General features: G+C 53.4%; 4 non-coding genes across 4 annotated transcripts; 3 read left to right on the top strand and 1 right to left on the bottom strand.

Moving 5' to 3' along the window:
* The first annotated feature begins 6,189 nt into the window (after positions 1 to 6,189).
* On the top strand, positions 6,190 to 6,263 carry TRNAI-AAU. The gene has a single exon. It is a non-coding gene; the product is annotated as a tRNA-Ile (tRNA).
* Positions 6,264 to 14,624: 8,361 nt separating this feature from the next.
* On the top strand, positions 14,625 to 14,696 carry TRNAD-GUC. Its single transcript has one exon. It is a non-coding gene; the product is annotated as a tRNA-Asp (tRNA).
* Positions 14,697 to 16,362: 1,666 nt separating this feature from the next.
* TRNAD-GUC lies at positions 16,363 to 16,434 on the top strand. Its single transcript has one exon. It is a non-coding gene; the product is annotated as a tRNA-Asp (tRNA).
* Positions 16,435 to 22,116: 5,682 nt separating this feature from the next.
* Positions 22,117 to 22,189, bottom strand: TRNAK-CUU. The gene has a single exon. It is a non-coding gene; the product is annotated as a tRNA-Lys (tRNA).
* Between the last annotated feature and the right edge of the window lie 4,182 nt (positions 22,190 to 26,371).

Below are 26,371 nucleotides of genomic sequence, written 5' to 3'. Positions count from 1 at the left end.
CTTCCGGCCACCTACCTCGGGGCCCGAACGACCCCGGGATGAGAAAAGGGCGTCGAACATGCCCCACCCCCGAGGCCCAGACCACGGGCCGGGACCCCGACAGGAAACCCCGAGTCCATGCTGGGAAGCAGCTCCCCGGCCGACTACCCCGGCCTTCACCCAGGGAGCGCCCAAGGTCCGACGGAGCCCCCCCCGAAGTACCAGAACAAGCCTTCCCCGGAGTGGACGCCCTGAGCTCGGTCCCTGCTTTAGATGTGGGAAAGCAGGCCATGTACAACGAGACTGTCCCGAGATGGATTGCAGTTTCGGGCAGGTTTACGTAGGGGCCGGCCGGGCCCGCCGGGCGGAGGCCCCCAAGCTGATAATCCCGGTGACGGTTGAGAACCAGACCACACAGGCCCTGATCGATTCAGGGTGCGGCCAGACGTTGGTCCGCCAAACTCTGGGACCACCGGCCGACCCCCGTCTGACGCCGATACAATTACAGTGCATCCATGGGGATGTCCGACCTTACCCGAGTGCCTGGACCCAGCTAACGGTGGGAGGCATTACCCGGCGGGTGGTCGTCGGCCTGGCACCCGGCCTGGCCTATCCGGTGATTCTGGGGCGAGATTGGCCCTCATTTGAAGAGGTCCTCCGGGCAACGCCGGGGTTGGCTGCTGAACCCCGGGGACCTCCGCCTGAGGCGGGGCAGACTGATGAGGAGAGTGAGGGAGAAGACCAAGAACGTCAGGGGCCGCCGGGGCCAGCTCCCACAGAACCTCGCTTCGATACGGACTTTTGCCGCGAACAACGGTCGGACCCGACACTTAGCCGAGCCTACGACCAACTTGCGGCCGTCGACGGCTCCATAGTGGACTCTCATCGGGCCACGCAGTGGCCCCATTTCGAGTTGCGACGGGATCGGCTCTACCGCATCGACCGAGACCCGCGCACCCGGGAACCTGTGACGCAATTGCTGGTACCCCGTTGTCACCGCAGGGCCGTGATGCAGTTGGCCCACGATGTGCCCGCTGCCGGGCATCTGGGGCAAGAAAAGACCCTTGCCCGAATCCTGGCACGGTTTTTTTGGCCCGGTATCCATCAAGAGGTGAAGCAATATTGTACCTCCTGTCCCGAGTGCCAGCTGGCCGCACCGCCTCGGGTATCCAAGGCCCCCTTGATCCCCATGCCAGTCATCGAGACCCCCTTTGAGCGGGTCGCCATGGACCTGATAGGTCCGCTTCCCCGAAGCGCGGCCGGCTTCCAGTACGTCCTCGTCCTGGTGGACTACGCCTCCCGCTTCCCCGAGGCCGTCCCCCTGCGGAGCATCACCGCCCGGACCATTGCGGGGGAATTGATGAAGATATTTTCCCGAGTAGGGTTGCCTAGGGAGATCCTAACAGACCAGGGCACTAACTTCACGTCCCGGCTGCTCCAACAGGTCTGCAAGCTCCTGGGGGTGAAACAGCTGCGTACGTCAGTGTACCACCCACAGACCGACGGGTTGGTAGAGCGGTTTAACCGCACCCTTAAGGACATGCTAAAAAAATTTCCCCCTGAGGAATTGCGGCACTGGGACCAGTTCCTACCACCCCTGCTTCTGGCCATCCGGGAGGTCCCGCAAGCCTCGACTAAGTTCTCCCCCTTTGAACTGTTGTACGGGCGGAGGCCCCGCGGACTTTTAGATTTGATGCGGGAAACCTGGGAGGAGTCGGCCTCCCCAACCCAGGGCCTCCTGCAGTACGTCCACCAACTACGGGAGTACCTAACCCAGGCCGGGAGAGTAGCCCGGGAGAATTTGCGAGCCGCCCAGGCGAAGCAGGAGCGGAACTATAACCAGGAGGTCAGGGCCCGGACATTCGCTCCTGGGGACCGGGTCCTACTGCTCCTTCCCTCCAGCGAGTCGAAGCTGTTGGCCCGTTGGCAGGGGCCCTATGAGGTGGTGCGGCAAGTGGGACCCGTGACCTATGAAATACGCCAACCCGACCGGCGGAAGAAGCTCCAGACCTACCACGTTAATCTGCTAAAGCCATGGTGTGACCGAGAGGGCCTACTGATCGACCCTTACCCGCCCGAGCCCGAGCTGGGTCCGGACACGGCCGAGACGAAGGGAGTGGAGGAACCCCCGATAGGCCCCTCGCTCACGGCAGAGCCGCGTAAGCAGGCTACATGTCTCCTGCAGGCCTTCCGAGAAACCTTCACGGCCGCCCCAGGTTATACAACACGGGCCTGTCACACGATTCTGACCGAGCCAGGGAAAACGATCAGAGAGACCACCCGGCCTTTGCCGTACCGGATGCGACAGGAGGTAGAAGAAGAAGTCCGAACCATGTTAGCTTTGGGGGTCATCGAGCCCTCCTGCAGTGAATGGCGCAGCCCGGTGGTGTTGGTCCCCAAACCGGACGGTACGCGCCGATTCTGCATAGACTTCCGTCGGGTGAACGCTATCTCACGGTTTGACGCCTATCCGATGCCCAGGGTGGATGAGCTCCTGGGCCGCCTGGGGGAAGCCCAATTTATCACTACCCTGGACCTGAGCAAAGGGTATTGGCAGATCCCCCTCGACGAAGCGTCCAAAGAAAAAACGGCCTTTGCTACCCCCTCAGGCCTTTATCAATTTAATCGGATGCCGTTCGGCCTCCATGGGGCCCCTGCGACCTTCCAGCGGTTGATGGACCACCTCTTGCGGCCCCACCAGGAGTATGCAGCCGCCTACTTGGATGATGTGGTGATCCACAGCCGCCACTGGGAAGATCACCTCAACCGGGTCGCCGCGGTCCTACGAACCTTGCGGGAGGCAGGGTTGACCGCCAACCCTAAGAAATGTAGGATCGCATGGCAGGAGACCACCTATCTGGGCTACACGGTGGGAGGAGGACGAATCAAACCCCTGGTGGGCAAGGTACAGGCCCTTGTGGACTGTCCCACGCCCACGACGAAGCGCCAAGTGCGGCAGTTCCTGGGGCTCGCCGGATATTACCGGCGGTTTATTCCGCAGTTCGCCGCAATTGCCGCACCCCTAACCGAGCTCCTTAAGAAAAATAGTCCCCGACAGGTGCGCTGGACGGCCGAGTGCGAGGTGGCCTTCCAGACCCTGAAGGACCGCCTTTGCCAGGAACCAGTCCTGTACAGCCCGGACTTCGACAAACCGTTTATTCTACAGACAGACGCGTCTAAGACCGGCGTGGGAGCGGTCCTGTCGCAAGACCTGGAGGGGGAGGATCATCCCGTGATATACCTCAGCCGGAAGCTATTCCCCCGTGAGCGCAACTACTCCGTGATCGAGAAGGAAGCCTTAGCGGTGAAGTGGGCCTGTGACGCCCTCCGATTCTTCCTCCTAGGCGCCCCCTTCACCCTCGTCACGGACCATGCGCCCCTCCAATGGTTAATGAGGATGAAGGATAACAACCCCCGGATCATGCGGTGGTACCTAGCCCTACAGCCCTATACCTTTACCATCCGGCATCGGGCGGGCAAGGACCACGCGAATGCCGACTTCCTGTCCTGCCTTGAGGAGATGGAAGGACCTGGCCCCAAGGTATGGGAGCCAGGCTTGAGGGGGGGGGAATGTAGCGGGCCGGTGTGGCTCCCCTCCTCCCCGGAGAGGGTTGCGCCCCGGACACAGGAAGGGGCGGGGCTACAGCATGGTGAGCCCGCCCCTCAGAGGGTCAGGCGGCGACCCGGAAGAATAAAAGCCGGGCTTCCCAGCTCAGTCAGGGCTCAGCCACCGGAGAGAGCAGACCTGCCTGAGGGAGCTCCTACCGAAGGAACCACAGTAGCCCCGAGCGACTGCCTGAACTGGACAGAGAGCACCCTACCTCGCTCCTGGGAAGACCAGCCGGAGCTCCCCCGCGCCACCTACGACGAGGAGCCCGGGGGAGCGCCCCAGCTGTCGTGCTGTTACCCCGAGGAGCCCCTGGTTTGGCCGGACTTTCCTACGAGCCTACCAGACCTACCTCCCAGCCCGGGCGGGGACGAGCCCATGCAGTGGGACTTCCCGGGGCCAGACGCCGTGGACCAGGTAGGGGAAGAGGGGGATAGTGGAAGTGGCCCGGGGGCAGCTGACCTCAGTCAGGCTGCTGACCAGACTGAACCCATGTCAGTGTGTTGCGGTCAGGATCCCCACTGACCATCAGCGGTGACGACCGCTGCCTAGGGCCCCGGGCCGGGACACAGTGGAGTGGGTGGGCCTGTGTCCCCCCTGCCACCCCACTCACGGGTGGCAGCCGTCCCCCTCTACCTACTGGCTCAGCCTGCCACAAGAGGCCTGAGCCCCTGTACTGTTTGCTACTGGCTCAGCCTGCCACAAGAGGCCTGAGCCCTTATACTGTTTGCTACTGGCTCAGCCTGCCACAAGAGGCCTGAGCCCTTATACTGTTTGCTACTGGCTCAGCCTGCCACAAGAGGCCTGAGCCCCTGTACTGTTTGCTACTGGCTCAGCCTGCTACAAGAGGCCTGAGCCCCTGTACTGTTTGCTACTGGCTCAGCCTGCTACAAGAGGCCTGAGCCCCTGTACTGTTTGCTACTGGCAGCCTGCCACAAGAGGCCTGCCCTTATACTGTTTGTCGCCCAGCCCCTGATCCAGAGGGCCTGGGCCTTTGCCAGACCGTTAGTATTGCTTATAGCTCAGCCTGACAGCAAAAGGACTGAGCCCCAACTGACTCTGTCTTCCTTTACCTCGCCTTAAAGGGACAGGACAGAGCACCCCTGTGAGACCAGCGGGCCGGTGTGGCTCCCCTCCTCCCCTCAGAGGGTTGAGCCCCGGACCCGCCTGTTACAGGGGACATCAGCGCTTTCCTAGCAAAGCTGCTGCTAAAGTGCTGGATTTGGGGAACGGTTCGGCTCCGATTCAGAGATCTGCCTGCGGGGTGTGAACCTGCCACGAGGAGTGGGAAACGCAACCAGCAATGGGAGGCGTTGGCTGAGCTCCAGGCTGCCCCCGTGTGGCCAAAGCTTAGAACTGAGCAGCGGAGTTTAAAGCTGGCGCTGGGAGGGACCTGAACACGCGGGGCACGAAGGCTCCTGCGTGTGACACTTGTTGGGTGGGCAGCTGAGCGTAGCTGATTGCCGGAGTTCAGGGCTGCACCCCAGGGTGCTGAGCAGGTGTCTGTGCTCAGATTGGCCTCACTATGATGGTTTCTGGGAAGTTTGGGGCTGCCAGTCTCCCTAAAGAGAGGGGAACCAGGCCATTGCCTCTGAAGCGCCTGGCATCGGTTACTGTCAGAAGAGGGGATAGTGGCCTAGATGGACCATCGGTCTCACCCAGGAGGGCCGTTCTTATCTTCACCACTTTCCTCTAACCCAAGCAAAGCCAGAAGCAGGCCCAGCTCAGCAACTCTAGCAGACTCCCTGGCCTCTGGCCCAGCATACAGCAAAACGACCCTGCCTCCGCCAGGACAGACAGCCACCGACTCCCTCTTCCAGACCAACGCAGCCCTTCCCCGCTTTGGCTGTCTCCAAGCTGTCTGCGTGCTCTGCTCTGCTCCACGGCTGCCATGCTGCCTGAGATCAGGAGGCTGCGAGGTCTCACGGTCTCAGCTGAGCTGGTATCGCATGCCACCCCGCCCATCTCCTCATTCTCTTCATGGACCCCTGGGATGTGAGTAATTCTGTATTTGAGTGGCTCTCCCTCCCGGCCAATGAGCTTGGCGTAGACTAGCAGGGAGGGAGGAGGAAAGGGATTGTGCTCCAGTGACAGCTCAGAAAGAAAGGTGCAGGTCCCCCACTAGAGCCCAGCACAGCAGAGCAGAGCAGAGCAGAGCAGGCTGGAGAATGTGTGTCTGGGTCTGACTACTTCTCCCATGCTCTTCCATTTGAGCTAACTTCCCCCAGCTGTCTCCAGCCTCCCAGTCAGCGCAAGGGGGAGAAGGGCCGAGGAGGAAGAGCTTTGTGCTCCGCAAGGGCTGGCCTTTTGGGAGGCCAAGCGGGGAGAGGGATGGAGGCCACTGGAGGAGCTGAGCCGGCTGACTGTCCATGGCTTCTAAAAGAAGGGCAAGAGAAGGTCCCGCGGCTGCCTTGCCGCTGGAGAATGTGGGCATTGATCCCGCTGCCTCTCGCATGCGAAGCGAGCACTCTACCACTTGAGCTAATTCCCCTACCTTGGCAAGCCATGTCTTGATCCATTCATTCGATAACGGAGGCCACATCGTTCCCCGCGCCAGCCAGTGACTCCTTCCAAAAGGGTCAGGCAAGAGAGGGCTTCCCGTAGGCCGGCTAGCTCAGCTGGTTAGAGCGTGGTGCTAATAACGCCAAGGTCATGGGTTCAAGCCCCATGCTGGCCACTCGGGGTGCAGGAGGGAGAGGGTGGCTTCTGGTCTTTTGGCTGACTGCTAGGGGTGGCAGAGGCCAAAACCAGGTGGGCCGGGAGCGGGCAAGAGCCCTGCTGGGTGCCAGGCAGGACGAGGCTCTGGACACCTCCTTGGGCTCCCCTCCCTGGGCTCCTCACTCCACCTGCTGCTTGAAAGGAACTTGGACCCGGGGAGGAGACGGGTGAGCCCGGCCGGCTGCCTTCCAGGCTCATAGGAGGCCAGGCTTGAGCTGCCCGCCCGCGAAGCCAAAATCGCAGGCCTGCCGGCTCACCCCCATTTCCACAGAGGGTTGACCTGATGGCCCGAATTCTTGCCGGCCGCCAGCTCCACCCAAATGGACCCGACGCCAGATCACGCTCCCCAGCCCAAGCCACAGAGGAAGGATTAATCCTCGGCACCCCAACCTAGGGGAGAGGCTTCACACTCCGCCGGCGCAGGGTGACCTTTGGGACTTCCCTGGACACCATCCTCCCACCGCCCACAGCCAGACCCCCCAAGCCCACACTCGAGCCCACCCCTCCGACAGGAAGGAGCAGGAGGACCACTCTGCCCAGGGGCTCCACCACTCGAAGTCAGCTTCACTTGCTTTCTCTTCTACCCCTTTCCTCCCAAGTTATGCGCGCCTCACGGGAGCCGGCCCTGGGAAGACGCAGGCACGGCACTCTGACTGGCGCAAGCCAAACGCCCACACCGAGAGTTTAGCACGGGCTCTTGAGGCACTGGAGGAACCCAATGCAGACGCACTGACGAAGCTAAGCTTTACGGCCAAGGGCCCTACCTGTGCAGAAAGCCAACTTGGTTGTGAAAAAGACTCCTCTTTCGGCTCCCCTTCCAAACTTCCAAATGCCTCCAAATGGGAAAACACACACACTGAAACACCCAAACGGTCCTAACGCTGGGGCCAGGCGAAAAAGAAAAGCAAGGAAAAGATTTCTAAATGGCCACCCTGCCAGAGTTGTACAGCTCCGCAAGTGAAACCCGTGGGAGGGACATTACACAGAAAAGGGGAATGGAAAGCTGCCCAAATTGAGATGCTGTGGAAAGCTACAGCCCCATCGCTACTCCTACTCTGCACACTTCTTGCAACAGCTGATGAACGGCCAGGTGCTTTTCGTATCCAAGCCCACACCAGGGGAAGACATTGAGAAGCTTCCCGTGGCTTGCCTGGTTCAGCTGGTCAGAGTGCGGCACTCGTGGAGGCCAGATGGTGCAGAGGAGCCCCTGGGTGGCTGTGGGCCTGACCGCTACGGGCAGCAAGGCCAAAAGTCAGATGGCCGGCTCTTCCGTCCACCACGCTCATCAGGAGCCTTTAGTCGACAGGCTCGGAGAATGCGGGCATCGCCCCCCACTACCTCTCGCATGCAAAGCGAGCGCTCTGCCGCTTGAGCTAATTCCCTGCAGCTGGCCTGACTCTCAGGCAGCAGGCAAAAAAAGGCAAGGGCTCTGTGGCCTTAAGCAGAACACAGCCTGAAATGGGAGGGGGGGCGCTACCCAGAGCTGGGGAAGGGGGTCCGAGTCCCAGCCACGCTCCTCGGCACAAACACCAACACTCCCTCCCTGGAGTGTGTCTGGGCTGAGAGTTAGCCCCTGAAACAAGCACCAAGCTTCAGTAGACAACGCAGGGATAGATCACTTGACGATTGCCTGCTCTGGCCATTGCCTCTGAAGCGCCTGGCATCGGTTACTGTCAGAAGACGGGATAGTGGCCTAGATGGACCATCGGTCTCACCCAGGAGGGCCGTTCTTATCTTCACCACTTTCCTCTAACCCAAGCAAAGCCAGGAGAGGTCCTGCGGCTTCCTTGCCGCTGGAGGACGCGGGCATTGATCCCCGCTGGCTCTTGGAGTGCGGGGGAGTCCGACTCTGCACCCCTCTTCCTGGGACTCTCAGTGATTTTCAGCCAGCCAGTAAAACAGAAGGTTTATTGGACACAGGAACACAGGCTACAGCAGAGCTTGTGGGCAGAGCCAGGACCTCTCAATCTGGCCTTTCTGGGGGGTTCAGGGTGTGACGGTGCGATTCTGGCGGGACCCAACTGAGAGCGCCAAATCAGGACCAATTGCTTAAACTGGGCAGTCACAGCCCTAGGCTGGGGTTTTTCCACCTCTACGGCAAACCAAACCAGCCAGACAAAAAGGACTTTGGTCTCACCCCACTGGCTAACCACAAGTCACACAAGCAATTTCCTTAGACACTCCAGTCTCCCAGCATCACCACCAGTGCACTCGTCCTGGGGATGAATGGTTATGAAAACCAACACCCCAATAAAAGAAAAAGGTTCCCTCGATCCCAAAGGACCAAGCCCCAGACCCAGGTCAATATACACATCAGATCTTACTCACAAATCACGCTGTTGCCAATCCTTTAGAATCTAAAATCTAAAGGTTTATTGACAAAGGGAAAAAGGTAGAGATGAGAGGTAGAATTGGTTAAATGGAATCAATTACATACAGTAATGGCAAAGTTCTTAGTTCAGGCTTGCAGCAGTGATGGAGTAAACTGCAGATTCAAATCAAGTCTCTGGAATACATCCCCCGCTGGGATGGGTCATTCAGTCCCTTGTGTAGAGCTTCAGTTTGTAGCAAAGTCCCTCCAGAGGTTAGAAGCAGGATTGAAGACAAGATGGAGATGATGCATCAGCCTTATATAGACTTTTCCAGGTGTAAGAATCTCTCTGTCCTCACTGTGGAAAATTACAGCAAAATGGAGTCTGCAGTCACATGGACAAGTCTCTGCATACTTTGCTGAGTCACAAGGCGTGTCTGCCTTCTCTCCATGGGTCAATTGTGTAGCTGATGGTCCTTAATGGGCTATCAAGCCAGCTAGGCAGGGATAACACCAGCTTGTCTGGGATATTTCCCAGAAGCAGAGCATAATACAAAATACAGACAGTACAGAGCCAATACTTATAACTTCAACTACAAAATGATTCACAGACATACAGACAGCATAATCATAACCAGCAACCCAGAACCTGGTCTTAGACACCTTATATGACCCCCTTTACTTAAGATTTGGTGCCACTACAGGACCTTGGTTGCAACCCATGTTCTATATGGTCCCAATTTATATCAATAACGTCACACCCCCAACGCAAAATTGATGCAGGAAGGGATGACAAAACATCACTGACTGCATCTCAAGAGCCCCCTTTCCTTGGGTCTGTCTCACTACAGCTAGTGTTGGGCTAGATGCCGTACCAGTGTATAACCGGAATGGTTTATCAAAGTCATGTTCAATAACATGAATGAATCTCTTTACAAACTCAAGGTATAACTTGGTTAGCTTTTGCATCATGGTTCCTGTATGTTTCATATGATCTTGCCAAGAGCTAAAGAAAACAGCTACTTTATCCATACCAGCTTTGGCCAATGTTTTGAACCCAATTAACATTAAACCAATGTAGATATTGATGTTGTTCATAGTACAGGAATCTTGGCATTTAGCCATGAAAGCAATATGGTAGTGTGCCTCAGTTTCCCCTTTTCATACAGCACATCAGGTCTGGAATGTATTTTCCCCTGTGAAAAGTTCCAACACTGTTTACAGGCATTAACTGTGAAACATCAGTATAGCAAGGCCCTTTAACATAAAGTGTGTTTTCATGTATTCCTTTCAACATATTCAAGGGATTGTCCAAAAGATTAGGCACATTGTACATTGTTACAGTTCTTGGCAATAGCAACACATTTAGCATTAGCAATAACAACAAATTCATTGCAAGTGTCCATTTACAATTATGTTTGTCATGCCACACCCTTGGCTCAATATCATTGGAGTTTGGGCATTTTAGGGTTAACCTGTGGCTTCCCTTTGCAAAATTCAGTCTTCTCTTTCCTTCTTGTCGTTCAGGATTAAACCCTGATTTCTCTTGCTTAACAGAATTCACTGGCTGATGGGGTGGGCTCTCTTTGCTAACAGCTATTAGCAAGTCTTTCTTCTCCCTGCCAGCCAAGTAATTCGCATCAACACAGACACTAGCTTTTAACTTCTTAGCTGCTATGGATTCCAAGGCTGGACTTTGTCTTACAGAGATACCACACCAATTTAAAGGGTCTGAGGGTGAGAGCTGGCTTGCTCTCCCCTGCCTCCTCAAGCGTTCAGCCATAAAACTGTTCTGCTTTGAAACACCAGTAACTGAATCTGTCCTCAGATCCTGAAGCACAGACTGCTCACTTACAGATTCAGCATGGAGACATTCCTGTCCCAACACCATTGTCTCCCCAACAAGCTGGCCACACACAGCCAGGTGGTTATAGGGCTGCTCAACTTCCTTAACAGCTTCTACTCCACCTGAGACCTTTTCAAAGCTGCCCACACTGGATCTCTCAAAAGGAAAATCAGTGGATCCATTCACAACTGAAAATTTCTGGCTGTTAGGAACTGAAACTTTCTTGATTAAATCACTTTTACACCCTTCATTTGCAGTAAACTGCTTGCACAGGCTACCATGAGGATTCCTTTCCCTAGGAGCTTCTCTAAGCAGCAATTCACCCCTCTCAGAAATTCTGCCCTTCCCCTCTTCACCTAGGGCTTGCTCTAAAGGAACACTTCCCTGAGCAACCACAGATGCTTTCTGGGTCTCACTTACATTTAGAATCACTTCAGGCCCAACAGGCGGATTTCTACACAATCCCCTTTTAGGCACACCTACAGACTTTCTAGATAACAGGTAAGAAGCAGTCTCCTTTCCTTGGCCATGAACAAGTTCAGGAATCTTTTCCTTCTTGCTACAAGTTGTCAAACTGTCAGTAGGTAACACCATTAAATCACCTTCATGCTCTCCTTGTGCCCTGGCTAGGGTATCACCCTGATCAGACAGAGTTGCTACACCCTTTTCCAACCACACATTAGCAACTGGCAAACTACAAGCACCAGAATTGTCTGTTCTCTGGGATTTTGCTAAGACACTAACTGGATGCAACCTAGTCACAGTGCCATTCTCCCCAGCAGACACAAACTCAGGACCATTCCCTTCCTGGGCTTTAGCTGTATTTACAAGCAACTCCGAGACAACTGAATCACCCTCAACCATCACAGGCTGAAAGGCACCTTCTGTCTGCTCCACAGACACAGAAGAGCCAGAGACACATTCTCCTTCACCAGAAACACAGCTTGGGATTTCACTTCCCTTGTCCCAGCACACAGGGCTGTTCACAGACAACTGCTTGGAGACCGAGGTAGCTCCCTTCATAGGCAAGTCAATACCCCTGACCCACATAGGCACATTCCCTCCACTGTCACATTTCTCCACACAGGACACAGGTAAGGGATAGGGACACTCCTCTTCCACTATCCCTGTCTTCCCAAACTGCTGATTAGACAAAGCCATCAGCTCACAAAGCTGCCTAGGCCCCTCCAAACTTTCCCTACTAGGCACATTGCCACTCCCAACAGATAAGCTGCTGCTTTTTTCACTACACTGAGCTACTTTTAGCAAATCACAGTTACCCATTTCAGGTTCACTTCTACAAGCTGCACTAGCCACCAATCCATCACCTATCACAAATTTACCCTTTCCTTCCTCAGTTAGGGCTTTAACCTGACCATTTACTTTAATCTGCTCCTGAGAAACATTTTCCTCACCAATGAGATCTTTCTGCTCTTGATCTAACTCCAGACTTCCTTCTGAGACATCAGACAGACATTCAGAAACTCCACTCACAGACACGCTGCTTTTTTGCACAGACAAACCTTTGGAGCAACCCACCTCAGGCAAATCATTGCTCACAATAGACACAGGTTTAAGATTATTCCTCTCCTGTGACTGGCTACCTGGACTGAACAAAGCTTTAACATTTTCCCCAATTAAAAGATCTTTAGGCAATAACTTCCTGACGCCAGCTATCACTTCATGCTGAGCCCCATTCCTCTCAAGGTGGATTCTGGCTAAAGGCACACGGACAGTAAACTCACAGAGGATCACAACATTCACACCCTGATTTGGTAAATAATCTTCCTCTTTGACCAGATCTGCTTTAACAAGAGTGATGTTAGAAGCCATAGTTTGCCCTGAACAGCTTTTACCATTGACTTTTACACTCTCTATGAATTTTCCATTCCCACTCCCATACATAGCACTGGCACAATGTATGGGGCCACCCTCTACTGAACCCACAGTAACAGCATTGACATAAAAGGTGGCATTGTTGGGGTACATTTGGTTACCCCCAGACAACTGCTCAGAGTTATACAACATACCAACATTGTTACAAACTGGACTTTCAAGAGGATACAGTCTCTGCTGTTCTTCCATTGCTTTTTTGACTTGGAGTTGGAGTCTAGCCGTCTCCTGTTTTCTCCTCAGCAGCCAGCAACTCCAGACGCCTCTTACGAGCTTTTTCTTCTCTCTTAGCAACTTCTTTCTTTCTCTCATCAGACTCTTTCTCCATTCGAATTTCTGCCAGTTCTTGCTCATAATCAAACTGCAGGCTGTCTCTCAAGGCTTCCAGTTTCCTTGCTTTTCCTGATGCTTTCTGTCTCATGGTCAGTGACCTTTAACCAACCAAACTCTCAATCCCAAAGTTAAAATTTGGATACCGTGGGGTTCTGAACCAAAGCTTAATTTACCTGGTTCTGTGGATCCAAGCACAACTACGCCACTGTGACGGAGTGATTCTGGCGGGACCCAACTGAGAGTGCCAAATCAGGACCAATTGCTTAAACTGGGCAGTCACAGCCCTAGGCTGGGGTTTTTCCACCTCTAAGGCAAACCAAACCAGCCAGACAAAAAGGACTTTGGTCTCATCCCACTGGCTAACCACAAGTCACACAAGCAATTTCCTTAGACACTCCAGTCTTCCAGCATCACCACCAGTGCACTCGTCCTGGGGATGAATGGTTATGAAAACCAACACCCCAATAAAAGAAAAAGGTTCTCTCGATCCCAAAGGACCAAGCCCCAGACCCAGGTCAATATACACATCAGATCTTACCCACAAATCACGCTGTTGCCAATCCTTTAGAATCTAAAATCTAAAGGTTTATTGACAAAGGGAAAAAGGTAGAGATGAGAGGTAGAATTGGTTAAATGGAATCAATTACATACAGTAATGGCAAAGTTCTTAGTTCAGGCTTGCAGCAGTGATGGAGTAAACTGCAGGTTCAAATCAAGTCTCTAGAATACATCACCCGCTGGGATGGGTCATTCAGTCCCTTGTGTAGAGCTTCAGTTTGTAGCAAAGTCCCTCCAGAGGTCAGAAGCAGGATTGAAGACAAGATGGAGATGATGCATCAGCCTTATATAGACTTTTCCAGGTGTAAGAATCTCTTTGTCCTCACTGTGGAAAATTACAGCAAAATGGAGTCTGCAGTCACATGGACAAGTCTCTGCATACTTTGCTGAGTCAAAAGGCGTGTCTGCCTTCTCTCCATGGGTCAATTGTGTAGCTGATGGTCCTTAATGGGCCATCAAGCCAGCTAGGCAGGGCTAACACCAGCTTGTCTGGGATATTTCCCAGAAGCAGAGAATAATACAAAATACAGACAGTACAGAGCCAATACTTATAACTTCAACTACAAAATGATACACAGACATACAGACAGCATAATCATAACCAGCAACCCAGAACCTGGTCTTAGACACCTTATATGACCTCCTTTACTTAAGATTTGGTGCCACTACAGGACCTTGGTTGCAACCCATGTTCTATATGGTCCCAATTTATATCAATAACGTCACACCGGGTCACGGCATTAATTTTTGGTGGGGAGGGGCAATCCTGCAGCACGTCTCGTGGCTCAGTCTGATGGCGTCCGTTTGCAAAGACAGCCATCAGCCGGTCCTTAGTTTCTGCTTGGTAAAGGCAAGTCAGTGGGGTCCATCTGTCAGAAAAAGAGTCCCAGGACTTCTTGCTGGGCGCCAGGGTCCAAAAGCAGCGCATTCCCTCTTGGAAAGGGCTGTGTTTCGAATGTCTGTCCACTGCGCGTTGAAGGGAAGGATCTGCGTGCCTGGGAAGCTGCGTCCCTCCAGAGGCGCTTGAGAAGCCAAAGGGGCCATGGGTGAGTTTGTGATGAGGTGAGTCTGAAGTGTGGAAGGGGGAGGGTGTCACGAGGAGGTTTTGAGAGGAAAAAAGGTGCTGCTGAGCTGGTAGGTGAGGGCAAGGTCCCAGGCGGGTGTTGTGTGAGGAGCTGTGTAGGCCCGAAAAGGCGTGGTGCTGGGCAAGGGCAGGTGAGGAGGGCCAGGGCTTTTCCCAGGGCTGTTGCTGCGGCCAAAGCCTTTGGGAAGCAGAAGAGGGCCAGGGGTGCTGTTGCCTGCTGGGGCCCATGCGACGGTGTAGGTGTACGCTGACCATAGCTGGTCTGTGGGAGCTGGGGCCCCTGCCCATGCCCCTTTCCTCGTTAGTATAGTGGTGAGTATCCCCGCCTGTCACGCGGGAGACCGGGGTTCGATTCCCCGATGGGGAGGATGACCCCTTTTCAAGGGGGGAACAAAGAAATCCCTGGCCTGCCCACCACATGCCTTCCATTCTCCTTCTACGGCCACTTCCCTTCGCACCCCAAACTGATGACTTTCTCCTCCAGAGAGACAATTACGTTGCAAGGACATGCTGGCCCTAGCCAAAGCCTCTCCCTGGCCTTCCGCCCCCGGGCCCAGCTTCGGGGCCTGTACGTGGGGGCACGTTTCAGAGTGGCAAAGGGAAATAGGCTGGCCAGGGGCATGAGGACAAAGGGCGAGGGACTTGGTCCAGGGGTGGAGGAAGACAGAAAAAGGGACAGGCATGGGATTGGCTTCCTCTATTTTTTCCTTTGCTCAGCATTTTACATGTGACTGTAATGGGCAGACCTGAGAAATACCTGTGGCCGCCCCGAGAGCGCAGAGCTGAGCATTTTGCACTGGGCTGCTGCCTGCGCCCCCAGCGCCTGGCTGTGATCGTATAGTGGTTAGTACTCTGCGCCGTGGCCACAGCAACCTCGGTTCGAATCCAGGTTATGGCATTGCTTTTTGGTGGGGAGGGGCTATCCTGCAGCACGCCTCGTGGCTCAGTCTGATGGCGTCCGTTTGCAAAGAGAGCCATCAGCCGGTCCTTAGTTTCTGCTTGGTAAAGGCAAGTCAGTGGGGTCCATCCGTCAGAAAAAGAGTCCCAGGACTTCTTGCTGGGCGCCAGGGTCCAAAAGCAGTGCATTCCCTCCTGGAAAGGGCTGTGTTTGGAATGTCTGTCCAGTGCGCGTTGAAGGGAAGGATCTCCATGCCTGGGAAGCTGCGTCCCTCCAGAGGCGCTTGAGAAGCCAAAGGGGCTGTGGGTGAGTTTGTGATGAGGTGAGTCTGAAGTGTGGAAGGGGGAGGGTGTCTGTCACGGAGTGTAGGGGAGTCAGGCCCTGCACCCCCGGGCTCCCTACCAATTCACAAGGACTCTCAGCCAGCCAGTAAAGCAGAAGGTTTATTTAGATGACAGGAACACAGTCCAACACAGGTCTTGCAGGCACAGATAACAGGATCCCCCCTGTTAGGTCCATCTTGGGGCCCCGGAGCCCCACAGCCCCCCTTGGGGATCAGAGCCCTCTCTCTCTGCCTCCCCTCTTTTCCCTAGCCAGCTCCCGTCTGCCCAACCCCCTCCGGCCCCTCCTCTCTGCCCAGCTTCTTTCCCGGGCCAGGAGGTCACCTGACCCCTTTGTCTCCAACACCTTTAGATGCACCTTTGCAGGGGAGGTGCTCGGGCCATCAGTTGCTAGGAGACAGAGTGTCAGGCATTCGGTTGCGCAGGCCTTCTGCTTTGCTAGATACTTAGAGGCCTGCACCCGGCATTCCCAGCCCCCAGTACGAACAGTCCCACTTCGTCACACCATCAAGAGGAGGTTTTGAGAGGAAAAAAGGTGCTGCTGAGGTGGTAGGTGAGGGCAAGGTCCCAGGCGGGTGTTGTGTGAGGAGCTGTGTAGGCCCGACAAGGCGTCCTGCTGGGCAAGGGCAGGTGAGGAGGGCCAGGGCTTTTCCCAGGGCTGTTGCTGCGGCCAAAACCTTTGGGAAGCAGAAGAGGGCCAGGGGTGCTGTTGCCTGCTGGGACCCATGCGACAGTGTAGGTGTACACTGAGCATAGCTGGTCTGTGGGAGCTGGGGTCACTCACCATGCCCCTTTCCTCGTTAGTATAGTGGTGAGTATCCCTGCCTGTCACGCGGGAGACCGGGGTTCGATTCCCTGACGGGGAGGGTAACCCCTTTTTCAAGGGGGGACAAAAAAATCCCTGGCCTGCCCACCACATGCCTTCCATTCTCCTTCTACGGCCACTTCCCTTCGCACCCCGCACTGATGACTTTCACCTCCAGAGAGACAATTACCTCACAAGGACACGCTGGCCCTAGCCAAAGCCTCTCCCTGGCCTTCCGCCCCCGGGCCCAGCTTCGGGACCTGCACGTGGGGGCACGTTTCAGAGCGGCAAAGGGAAATAGGCTGGCCAGGGGCATGAGGACAATGGCCCAGACCAACGGGGAGGGCCTTGGTCCAGGGGTGGAGGAAGACAGAAAAAGGGACAGGCATGGGATTGGCTTCCTCTATTTTTTCCTTTGCTCAGCATTTAACCTGTGACTGTTATGGGGAGACTTGAGAAATACCTGTGATGCCGGCGAGGTAGGTGGCTGCCCCGAGAGCACAGAGCTGAGCATTTTCTACTGGGTTGCTGCCTACAGCCCCAGTGCCTGGCCATGATCGTACAGTGGTTAGTACTCTGCGCTCTGGCCGCAGCAGCCTCGGTTCGAATCCGGGTCACAGCATTGCTTTTTGGTGGGGAGGGGCTATCCTGCAGCACACCTCGTGGCTCAGTCTGATGGCGTCCGTTTGCAAAGAGAGCCATCAGCCGGTCCTTAGTTTCTGCTTGGTAAAGGCAAGTCAGTGGGGTCCATCGGTCAGAAAAAGAGTCCCAGGACTTCTTGCTGGGCGCCAGGGTCCAAAAGCAGCGCATTACCTCCTGGAAAGGGCTGTGTTTCGAATGTCCGTCCAGTGCGCGTTGAAAGGAAGGATCTGCGTGCCTGGGAAGCTGCCTCCCTCCAGAGGCGCTTGAGAAGCCAAAGGGGCCATGGGTGAGTTTGTGATGAGGTGAGTGTGAAGTGTGGAAGGGGGAGGGTGGCAAGAGGAGGTTTTGAGAGGAAAAAAGGTGCTGCTGAGCTGGTAGGTGAGGGCAAGGTCCCAGGCGGGTGTTGTGTGAGGAGCTGTGTAGGCCGGACAAGGCGTCCTGCTGGGCAAGGGCAGGTGAGGAGGGCCAGGGCTTTTCCCAGGGCTGTTGCTGCGGCCAAAGCCTTTGGGAAGCAGAAGAGGGCCATCTCGCTTTCAACACCTACATCACATCTGGTTTTTAGACATCATCACCCTCATCTAAAGTTTCAGGTTTCCTACAACCCTGTGCCTTCTGAGGTGTTCTAATCTCCCCCCTCACTTATTAGATGGACACTAGGACAGAGGCAGAATAGAGACACTTAGCTTAATGAGAACCTCAAACTCCCGCACGGTGGGCCACAGAGTCAAGCAGCCAGCACTCACAATCGGTACCGGCCTTGTTTGGGTTTTTTTCCCAAACTAGCTCAGCACTCAGGGTGTTGAGCCCTTCTGGAAATCTTGCAAAAGAGTTTGGAGCCTGAATGGGTGTTGAGTTCTTAAGAAAACCATGTTTTTGTTTTGTTTCCCCAAGAAAATTGGGGACAAAAGATTAATCTAGGGTGAACCTGGATGTTTATTGCTGTTTTCGTTCAGCTCCACTAGGCTGTTTCGAAAGCTGGTCCGTTCCCCATTACAGAGGGTCCAAGCAGAGAGAGTGAAGGAACCCCTGTGCTCAGCATCACAACCTGAGCCCGAGGAAAAGCACTGAAACACGCTCAAATGACGCTTTAGGTTCATCCATCAGAATCACAAGAGCAAGACAAAGACATCTCAAGAGGAAGAGTCCTCGGCTTTCATTTACCCCATCGCAACCCTCTTCACTTCTTCTTCTGCCTACCTAGAGGCTCGTCCACGAAAATCACTCAACTGATTATAATTTGGGCAGAGAAACCCAGGGAGGGCTTGTGCTCCCCCTCCATGTGAGCGGATAGCACTCTGACTTCGTCTACAGGGTCTCTCAGCTTTGGCTTCCCCAGTTTGTCAACTCGGTGCAGGCAGGAAGCAGGCTCTCCTCGGCTTTGGCAAGCCACTTTCTGTCCAAATTGGGAAACCGGTCCAGTCTCCATTCCCCTGTGAGAACAAGAGCAGAGAGTTCACCAGCTGAACCCAATCCGAGGCATTGAAAAAAATGGAATTATGCTTCCCGTTCCTCCGTCAGGATCACCAGGGAAACACACCAAAATCCCAAGAGGAACAACTCGTCTCTGTTTTATTTACCCCCAACGCAATCCTCTCCGCTTCTTCTGCCTCCCTCGAGGCTCTTCCAGGGACAAAACTCATTGAGCTGATAGGATTTGGGGGATGGAAACGGAGAGAGGGGGTTTGACACCTCCTGAGAGGATGTGGACGCGATAGAACAGCTCTCTCGGTTTTAGAAGCCTCCTAGCCTGGCTCTTTTGTTGTCAATTCTGTGCCATCAGGAAGCAGCGAAAGCAGGGTAGGTAGGGCACCCGGTGACGTTGCACTCCATACATTTTATGAAAAGATGCTTATAAGTGTGAGTATGATGTAAGGGGAATATGCTTGATGCAAAAGGTCTCTTGTAAGGTATCATAACAAAGGTTCTAACCTACTGAATATTTGCCTCCTATTTGTATGCATGTCTCATTCTTGTCTTTGAAGCTGGAAATATGAAGTCTAACTCTGAGGTCCTATTGTAATTGTGCAAAGCGTGGGCCACTAATGGCGGTTTAAAACCTTGACGGCTCCCATTGACAATTGGTTGTAAATGGTTTATTGACCTGCAAACCTTCCTGTGTACGTGTGGGCCAACCGAGGAAGAATGGAAACTAGGGGTCTTACAGAGACCACTATAGTGGAATCCATCTTAAATCTGGTATTTTTCCGTTTAGAAGGAAGGGTGAGGACCCGGAGAGACAAAAGATTCCCGCCTTATGCCAAAGCTATAAAAGGGGGTGAAGCAGGACAAAGGGGCTGCCAGTCATGAGAAAACCCCTGCCAGTCATGAGAAAACCTAAGATGTCTGCTGGAAGTAACAAAGACCGAAGCAGGGGAAAGGATTGGGCCCAGACTAGGCAGGAGTCTAGTCTGTGAAAGAAGCTGATTGGAACACCTCTGAGGGTGAGCTATTCCCTGGAATCAGTTTCTTAATGTATTAGGCTTAGGCTTGCGTGTTTTGTTTTAGTTTGCTTGGTGACTTCCTTTGTTCTGTCTGTTATTACTTGAAATCACTTAACTCCTACTTTTTAACCTTAATAAAAATGACTTTTGTTTATTAATAAACCCAGAGGAAGTGATTAATCCCTGGGGGAGCAAACAGCTGTGCATCTCTCTCTATCAGTGATCTAGAGGGTGAAGAATTTAGGAATTTACCCTGTATAAGCTTTATAGAGAGTACAAGGGATTTATTTGGGGTTTTGGATCCCACTGGGAGCTGGGTGCTGGAGACAGGTGCTGAGCTGTTTTGAGTTAAAGTCTGCAGCTTTGGGGGTGTGGCCCAGAGCCTGGGTCTGTGTTGCAGCAGGCTAGGGTGTCTGGCTCAACAAGGCAGGGTTCTGGAGTCCCAAGCTGGCAGGGAAAACGGGCTCGGAAGTAATTTCAGTCCCAAGGGGATCTCTGTGACCGAACCCATCACAGTGGCGTAGTCGAGCAGGATATGTGCACAGCTGATTGCTTTGAGACACTTGTAGTGATTTTTAAGCGTGTTGCCCGGAGGACAGACAAAGTGCTTATTCGGGAAAGGGAAGATGACAACTTTGGTTGCCAAATTGGCTGGGAAAGCTCTGGATATAGTCAGTAAGATGCCTATTGCTGATGCTTCAAACTATGGTCTATTTAAGGAATTGGTTTTGAAACAGTTTCAGATTAGGCCCGAAACCTAGAGGGTTAAATTCACAACTCTTTCAACTCCCAGAGCCCTTCTACAGCACAGATGATTTGTATACACCTTCACCGTGAGCCAAATTGGCAGGTTTCCGGGAGCCCTGTGAGTCCGATGTTGTTTTAGTCTCCCTGCTGATTTATTAGGAGAATAAAAGATGGACACCAGAACTGAGGCAGACTACGGACACCGCATTCTGAGAAAACAATGGTGAACCTCCAACTCCAGCAGTGTGGGCCACATAGACAAGTAACCATCACCCACAATCTTTACAAGCTTTTTTCCAAAATAACTCATCTTTTGGAAAAATAGGTTGAGCCTTTTTGACAATCTGGCTAAAGATTTTAGTGCCTAACTGGGAGCCTAGTTCTTCTGCAAATCTGGCCCTAGCGGTGGGAGTGAGACCTTCTGAAAATTCTGGCCAATGTGTCTGGAAGCTCCAAGAAGCATCGCAACTTTGAGCATTTTCTAGAACAGGATAAACAAAACCTTCCTTCCTTGACCTACAATCACCTTAATTCCAGGTTGAGGTTTCAAGAGAATTGATTTGATTCTTAGATGCAATGCGAAACAAACACCCTCCTGTAGACATTGGAAGAGGGAGGCTGAAATGGATCTGCCACTAAACCACGTTGCCTTTCATCAGTAGCCACCTGAGCAAGAGGGTAACCACTGGCCTAGAGGTGAAAGGCCCATAGCCCATACTCAGAAGCCTTCAGCGGCTAGATCTTAGGAATGGAAAAGCTTAATGATCTTTCTCCGGGGTGTTACTTCCAAAGACTTGTATATAGCGCTGGGTGAAAGGTTTGTGGATGAATATTATATTTAGTGAAATATTTTGGTGGACCCAAAATGATTGTTTGGTTTGGTTTGGTTTCACCAAGAAAAGTGAAAAGAAAAGAAAAAGATCTTGGGTCAAAGTGCAATGTTGTTCTAATTTAGGTTAGGCTCGGTAAGAAGGAAAAACTAAATTGTTTGCACAAGTAAGTGTATTTGTGTAAAAGGGTGCAGAGGCTGGGCTTTAAGGGGCAGATAGCCATATTGTAGTAGTTGGAAGCTTTGCTTTCCCCATGGCCTCCAAAGAGTTTCCAAGCATTCTGAAGGAGGCCAGGAAATTGCATTCTTCCACTTGAACTCCAAGCAAGGAAGGCAAGGTAGACTTTTGTTGAAGAGGGTAACTCCCTGACCGGGAATCGAACCTGAGCCGTGCCGGTAAAAGCGCCAAATCCTAACCACTAGACCACCAGGGAGATGACATTTGGGGGGTTGGGCATAACTTTCTTTGCCTACTTTCTATCCAACTGAGGCCATTCGTTCGTCTTCAAAGGAGGTTAACACAAGCTCTGAGCTCTTCATTTCCTTACGGTTCCCTTCCTATTTTTAGCACTGATATGAAAAAGAAACAGAAAACATATTAAAACAATTTCCAGTATTGTTATACATTGAGGCCACGTCTTTTTTTTAAAAAAAACAGTTTTATTGCTATCTTGTTTTACTCTCCATGGGCTTACAGAAACGTACGAGGGATGAATAAGATGTGGTGGAATCGTCAGCCTTAAGCAATCTCCATCCCAATGAAGAGGGCTGGTGGAGGATTTGAGAAAGAAGCAGTTATCTCAACTACTGAGCGCTGGCGAAGATATAGAAATAAGTAGAGAAGCTCTAGATGGCTGCTCAGGGGGTGGGGGGCAATCAGCTTCTGAAAGGTTATTTTTTCCCTCTCTTGCCTGGGCTAGAAGAGACTCAACTCTCTTAGGACCATGGAATTGTCAATGTGTCTTGTCTTCATGATGTACTAAAGGTCCAAGACCGCCTCAGCTGGTTGAGAGGACAAAGAGTGGATGCTGTTATGCTCTGAGACTCTAAGGGAGAGAGTGATGTCGAAGAGTGCAAGATCAAACGCCCAATGTGGGGCTTGAACCCACGACCATGAGATTAAGAGTCTCATGCTCTACTGACTGAGCTAGTCAGGCTAGGCCTCAAGGGGTCGCAAAGGCACAGACAGTGCAAAAGAAGAGCGAAGGAAGTTTCTTTGCGTGCTGAGATTCATTTCCTGACATTTGCCTTCTTTCCTGGTTCCTTCGCTCTCCAGTAGCAAACAGGGCCCGTTCCAAGGTTAGTTAGATGCTGGTGTCTAGACCAGAGAAGTGGGGTTCATCTAGCAGCTGCTCAGAGAAACCTGGGTGGGAGGGTGGAATTTAGGATTCTCCCACCAGGAGGAGGTGCTGTTTCTCAGAAAAAGCTTCTCAGCGCCCAAAGAGGGGGCAGAGAAGACAGTTCCCCGCCGGCCGCCAGACACATCTTTTCGCAGGGAATCAGAACCCCCTGGGGTAAAACTCCTCCAAGGATGTGCGGCTCCAGGAATGTCAGAGAAGGGAAGGACTGTTTGCTTTAGGAGGTGGGTGCGGGAACCTGCAGGTCCTTAGGTCCTTCCAGCGTCCGATGAAAGCATTTGGGGGGAAGGGGCCGGGATAGACAAGGACAGGAAAGACGGGCTTGCAGCTCCTGTGCAAACACCATGTTGCCAGCGGTCCAAGAGAAGCGGGTGGGGGGTTCGAGCATTTTGGCTGCTTCCTGAGGGCACGGAACTCACAACCTGGCAATGCTCAGAGCCCCGTTCCTCGGGAGTTTTCTTTGTGTTGGTCTTGTGATGCTGAGGGAGGAAGCTGAAGCATCATTTGAGTTTGTTTCAGTGCCTTCGGTTGGGCTATGGTTGTGACCCATTCATATATATTGTATGAACTATATACACTAACTATACTACAAACGAATAAAGTTAACTACAACTATATAAATCTGGACTATATATACAAGAATTAACGAGAGAAACTACGAGTAGCTAGGGAAGTGGAGGTCAGCTAAGCCGCGCTCCACTGTTCCAACGACCGACACGGGCAGTAAGAAGGAACTGAGGGGCGGGTGGGTCAGCAGGGGTATATATCTGGCGCTATAGCGGTGCCACTCCAGGGGGTGCCCAGCCGACCCACCGAGTGTTGCTAGGGTAAAAATCTTCCGACGAACGTGCACACGGCGTGCGCACACCTAACTGGAATGCATATGAGCAATCACTCGAAGAAGAACTCCTTCTTTCTTGTATATTGCAAAGAAACCTGGTGTTATTTTTCACCAAGGAAGCTGGGAGATGTTTGAACACAAAGTATTGCAGCTTGGGAACAATCCCCCAGAAATGGCATCTTCCACTCCACAAATCAGTAGCAAACAGTTAATATTAGTGTTTGTCTGAGAATAGAGTGAAGGTGAGTGTTTACTCCGACACCTCAGTGAGTGAAACAGACAGAAAGAGCAAGGTTGTTCTGAAAGACAACGGATCTGTCTGGAGGCAAACAGACCTTGAGAATGAGCAAGAGTGTGAAAAGAGGTTCAAATGTGGGTTAGGTGTTAGTTAGGTTGGTCTGACAAATTTCAAGAAAATACCAATGCTCATAGACTGATGCAGACACGGCCTTACAACTCCCCCACTGCCAGCTCCCGATCGGTGTCAGAAGCTCTCCCTTTCCTGCTCCCCAGCCCTCAGCCCCAGGAACCACTGTCCTCTGCTTCCCCCTCTGGCCCCACCAACTCTTCCTCCCATTTCTGGGTTCCTCGACCCAGCGGCCAGACACGGGGTCCTACTCACCGCAATGCTCTCCACGAGGGCTGCTTTGGAGACCTGGGGCTCCAGAGTGTCCAGCCCCTGCTGCTGTGCCAAGAAGCACAGATGTGGGACAGCATGGAGGAAGCCGAGCTGTTGGGCCCTGTCCTCCACCAACTAGGAGTGGGGGAAAGAGAGAGAGAGAGATGGTTAGGTGACTACCTCCACATGTGCGCCAACTTATATGGGCTCCTGGGGCTTTAGCCCCAGGAATATTCACAGTCAGGGGCTCTGCTCCACCAATATTTGGAGCTAGGTTTCTCCCCTGCTTGGAGCACCCCGCCCCCGCCCCGCCTTTCACCCCCCCCCGCCGCCGCCGCCGCCAGGGCTGGAGCTTCCCCCCCTCCACCCCGGAGCTTCCCTGCCTGAACATAAAGAGTGCGCAGCGCGCGTCTCTCTCCCTTGCTGCTGCTGCTGCCGCCGCCTAAGGGCTACAGCATAAGAGCAGTGCTAGCTGCTGTAGCACCTCAGGAGGGGAGGGGACCCTGCCGTTTTTGGCAGCCCTCCCCTCCCGCTACCTGGAGGAGACACGAAGGGGACTTCCGGCCAGGAGACGGACATCACTCACCTTAGCAGCTGCTGGGGCTTCTGTGAGTGTTTGCCCTGCAGACAGTCTGCTCCGAGGGAGAGGAGGCTCCCCAAAGTCCTGCCTGGCTTGGTGGGGAGCAGTTCCAGAGCAGCGCCCAGGGACTCCGTGACACCCGGTACCCACCACAGGGGAGGCGAGTGGGCTTTCTGGACCTGAGAGAGTCCCTAGGAGCATGTGCAGTGACTGTGGTGCAGAGTGAGTGTGCTGCGGGGAGCGGGGGGAGGAGGGGTCCCTCCCCTGGAGCTTGTGGCTGCCGGTAACGGGGGCGGGGCGGGAGTCCTCTCTGGCCATAGCCCTGGGGCAGCCTGTCTGCATCCCAAGTTCCTTATCCCCAGCCCTGCCCCACCCCAGTCCCTGCACCCCCAGCACCCCAGCCCTGAGCACCCTCCTGCACTGTGAACCCCTCATCCACAGCCCAACCCCAGAGCCCTCACCTGAGGGGAAAAACGTGCAACTTAAATTTGGTGGTTAGTTTGGAGTATCATTTTGTTTAGCATGATACTTGACTATTTTACACCCCTTTAAAGTATATAGCTAGTCGTATACAGGTGTTACAAAGTGGGAATGTTCTTCTCTGAATACTGTGTGGGTGCCTCAGTTTCCCCTGTGCATTTCTCAAGGATCTAGATGGTGGGATAAGGGGGTGTGATTGTTGCAGAGCCCTAGAGGGACAGTGTGAGCTGTCTGCACAGAGAATGGCTGCAACCTTGACTCCTGGTAACGGATGGCCTGGGCCACTCTCCTGCAAGGTGCCAACTGAAGGTGTTGGAGAACAAAGAGATCAGGTGGCCTCCTAATGCCTGGAAAAGAGACAAAGGCCAGAGGAGGGAGTGTCAGTGCCTGTGTGGACTTCTGGGAAATGCATGGGGTGGAAGGGGATGCTGGGATGCTTTGGAACAACTCCATACAAAGCCAGTCAGGACTCTGGGGGAGCCTCCTCTCTCGGAGCGTACTGTCTCCAGGGCAAGAAGCTTACACCTTCCTGGGTCTGACCTCGGAGCATTCAGCCCTTCCATACCGTGCGCTTTCCGCAGTGAGTCTGCCCAGGCAGGTCGTGGGGCAGCCAGAGGTCCCTGCACCCCAACTCTGCAGTCAGATGTGACTCTCAGCCAGACAGCAAAACAGAAGGTTTATTAGATGATGGGAACTCAGTTTAAACAGAGCTTGTTGGTACATAAAACAGAACCCCTCTGTCAGGTCCATCTTGGGGGGTGGGGAGCCCAGAACCAAGTTCTGGGTCTCTCCCCATTTCCCCAGCCAGCTCCAAAATGACACTCCCTCCTCTGGCCTCTGTGTCTCTTCCGGACAAGGAGGCCACCTGAACTCTTTGTCCCCAACACCTTCAGTTGGCATCTTGCAGGAGAAACTGAGGCACCCACACAGTATTCAGAGAAAATATTAAGAACATTCCCACTTCATCACAACAGGTGCAACAAAATATAATACTGTATATTGAAGTAGGCAAGTGCTGCTTCTGACTTTCCACTTTTAATTGACCCTTGTAATCTTGTGGCACTGACGCATTGTAGCTTCATTTTATATCGGCTTACAGGACGGGAGCGGGGGGCACCACCATTTTGGGCCCCACCAAAAATATACAAACCTGCCGCCTATGGCAGGGATGGTGCCTGTAGCCTCTGTTTGCCAGAAGCTGGGAATGGGCGGCAGGGGATGGATCACTTGATGATTCCCTGCTTTGTTCATTCCCTCTGGGGCACCTGGCACTGGCCGCTGTCAGAAGACAGGAGGATACTGGGCTTGATGGACTTTGCGTCTGAGCCAGTCTGGCCGTTCTTATGTCTCCCTTGGCGCAGCAGTGACACCCATTGGGCAGTCAGAGTAATGCACAGAAGGTATTTTCCTTGGCGCAGCAGTGACACCCAGTGGCCAATCAGGGTAACACACAGAGCATGT

This window comes from Mauremys mutica, unplaced genomic scaffold (assembly GCF_020497125.1).
Source record: "Mauremys mutica isolate MM-2020 ecotype Southern unplaced genomic scaffold, ASM2049712v1 000705F_np12_subseq_156622:218855_obj, whole genome shotgun sequence".
Classification (NCBI taxonomy): Eukaryota; Metazoa; Chordata; order Testudines; family Geoemydidae; genus Mauremys; species Mauremys mutica.
Note: the sequence above shows the minus strand (reverse complement) of the source record. Positions and strands in the feature narration are given on the sequence as shown.